The following is a 3,327-nucleotide window of genomic DNA, read 5'->3' as shown; positions in this document are numbered from 1 at the left end:
CCTGGCACAGCTGGAGCCCTGTGCTGAACTGTCACTTGTGAGATGGGTGCTGAGAGTTCATGAGCAACTAAAGCAGCCCTTCAGTAATGTTTGACAGAAAGTTTGTCAATGAGCTGTGCTGAGAGTTGCTCTTCCTGTTTGAAGGGTAAACAGGAGCAGCGGGCTGTAGCAGGGCTGGGCTGAAGGTTGATTTCAGGCTGCTGAGTCACGAGGAAGGAGAGAAGAGCTTTTCCTGCTGCCCAGCCCTGCTGTGGGTCCCCTCCCAGGGCTGGCTGTGATATTGACCCTGGCTGTGGGGCAGCCCAGAGCTGGATGGAGCTGTGTCCCCCCTCAGTGCCCCGAGGAGATGCTCCCTGTGGTTCCCCCACACCCAGGGGTGGTTGCAGCATCACTGTCTGGGGTTTTAGGCAGCCCCATCAGTTCCAGCTGAGGTTTCTGGAGCCTGGCACTCCTCCATGTGACACCCCTCTGCTGTCCCCAGACCTGCTGTGACACAGCAGCAAGGACATTCTGCCAAAGCTGCTCCCAGCTCCCCATGGGAGACAGGCCCACCTGCACTTAGGGGAAGCCTTGGGAGGGATTTGTGTCCCCCCATGTACCCAGACAAAATGTTTTTGCTTGTGTATCAGCTGGGCACTCTGGCTTCCCAGCTGCATCTCCCCTGTCTCTGCAGCTGCTCCCCTCAGAGGAAGGCTGGCTGCGAGCAGGAATCTGTTCCCACAGGAGGTGGCAGGGGGGTCTGTGATGCCACAAGCCCTCCCCCACACCCCAGCCCTCAGCACAGTCCCTCTGAAGTGGATTTTAAGGCTTGTGTCAGAGCTGGCATGAGCAAGCCCATTTCACTGAGCTGGGATAAGATCCCAGACCTGAAAAAGGACAGTTTAAAGGTTTTAGAGGACAAACATTGCCTGTGGCTGGATCTGGAAGAGCAGCACAAGGTTCTTCCCTTTTGCTCCTCTCACCATGAAGTTTATAGACACAGGGACCCTCTTCCCATTCCTGGCTCCCCATCCCATGCCTGATCTGATGATGGGGCTGGAAAATGGGGCCAGTTCTCACAATCCCCCTTGGCAAGTTGTGAAGACTCCAAAATTGGTATTGGTTGCCTTGGGAGCTTGTTGTCTTCCCCACAAGTGCCCTGAGCAGAGCCTGGATCTGGTGAGGATTCAGAGCTGGGGTGTGATTTGAACACAGTGAGTGGAGCAAAACTCCACTGGGTGTGCAAAACCTTCCCTGTTGGGTCCCCAGTCCTACAGTGAACAGTGGCCTCACTGGGGCCCGTTGCACAGCCCTCCCCTTCACCAAAGCTGTGGTTTTATTCTTTGCACATATTGATTTCATCGCAGAGGAAGAGAAATGGAAAAATAAACCAATAAATGCCAGTGCTTTAGGGAAGTCATATATTTCTTTGGGCTATTTATCTTCACCTTAATCCTAGATAAAATTTATTGGGTGGAGTCCCTGGGTGCTGAAATTCCTAGAGCCTGATTGCACTACAAGAGAGTGGCCCTGTCCTGGGACTTCTATTATATTATTTTTTAATTGTTTGCATTGATAATTTTTTTTCTTTCTAGAGTTGTGCCAGAATAAAAGGCACCTGTGTTCTGGCATTTGCCAGAGAGCTGCTGGCAGGAGAGGGAGAAAAGAAGAATTGTGATAGGTGTTAAACAGAGCTATTTGTCTAATAAGCCGCAAACTTGTTTGCTTAAAAAACCATTTCAGGAACAAGAAAGTTCTTGGACAAATATTGCTACAGCAGCTCACGGTGTTGAGAAGGAAAAAGCTCCACCCCAGCCTGCTCTGGTCTGAAGCGCCGCTTGGCGGAGCTGAGTCACTGCTGCTGGGGAGCAGACAGACAGACAGACAGATCCCTGCCCTCCCGGGGAGCCCTTCCAGGATGCACCCGGTCACTGCTCCTGTTCTCCCTCAGTGCTGCAGGAAAACTTCACTTCTCTTCCCCACAAAACTCTGCCTTTTAAAAAAATTAACTTTTTTCCCCCTGCTTTTGAGCCCCACATGTCCCTCTCCCTCCCAACAGGTCCCTGACTGTGAACAAAACCATTTTGGTGCAGAGTGAGGATGCAACTCCAAAAAGGGTGACTGGCAGATGTCCACAGCCGCTGCCACCCGCCCAAAATCCAGGGTTTTCCTGCAGAGCTGAATGCAGGGCTGCAGAGGAGGGACTGGCAGGGTGGGAGCACATCCACCCTGCGGTCAGGGTTTATCACCACAGGAGAATGGAGGATGCTACAGTGCCATTGTCAGCCTCAAAAGGAATCAGTCTGACTAAACTTTGCTGAGTTGATCAACAGGAGGTTGCTGTTTGCTAGAGAGCTTTGTAAATTTTCTTGCTTATAAAAATGCTTGGCCAGCTTCTGCATCCACCAAATGGCTGGAGAGGGCATCTTATGGCAGAACTGGCTCTGGCATGAGCCCACAGTTATCTGGGGTGTTTTGCTGCTTTCTACCAGAAAGCACTTGGTACCTTGTGTCCTCCTACCCTTCCACCTAGCCTGCTTTCTCAAAATTCCAGATGATGCCATCAGTTTTTCAAAGGAAGTAATTCTGTAACTGGTAATTCAGTAACTGGTGCTGTGTGGGCAGCAAGACCTGGTCCCGACACCAACCCTTTCAGCAGTGCAGGAGAAAACAGACAATGCCCTGAGCAGCAGCTTGACCTTGGACGAGCCCCACACTTACAGAGTGAGCACCCTGCAAATTCATCCATGGCCACGATGATCTGTCCCCCCCAGCACAGCACAGCACAGAGCTGATTCCAGCCCATCCATTCCAGCTCCCCTCAGCTCAGCCCATGACCCCAGCCCAGCTGTGCCCCACGGAAAGGATGCCCGGGGCTTCCCCTTCACCTCCTCTCCCCTTCTCCTACGAGAAGAAAGAACAACTAAAACCCTCCCCAGGCAGCCCTCTAACCTGCCAGCAAGTCCAAGGAAAAGCCTGCAGCAGCCCGTTATTCAGTCATGCTCCAGAGGGCATTTCCCCGGCCGGGCTGGGACCCCCACGTACCGCTCAGTGTCCCGGCGGGCTCCGGGGGCGCTGGCACATCCCGGCGAGCTGGGGCTCCATGTGCTCGGCACCTGCCCAGCCTGCCCAGCGCTCCGTGGCACCTCCCCGAGCCTGATATCTCCTTATCTCCTTATCTCCCTGCCTGGTGCTGCAGGGGGAGCAGAGCGCTCAGGGCTGCGGCCAGCAGCGCTTCCTGCGCAGGTTTTCCTCACTCTGGCCCTTGGCTTTTTGGGAAACCTCGCCCAGGGTGGACAGCAGCCTGACTTTCAGCTCTTTCACCGAAGCAGCACCCTGGGCTGGCAG

This window comes from Geospiza fortis, unplaced genomic scaffold, assembly GCF_000277835.1.
Source record: "Geospiza fortis unplaced genomic scaffold, GeoFor_1.0 scaffold70, whole genome shotgun sequence".
Lineage (NCBI taxonomy): Eukaryota > Metazoa > Chordata > Aves > Passeriformes > Thraupidae > Geospiza > Geospiza fortis.
This window is presented reverse-complemented; position numbering follows the sequence as displayed.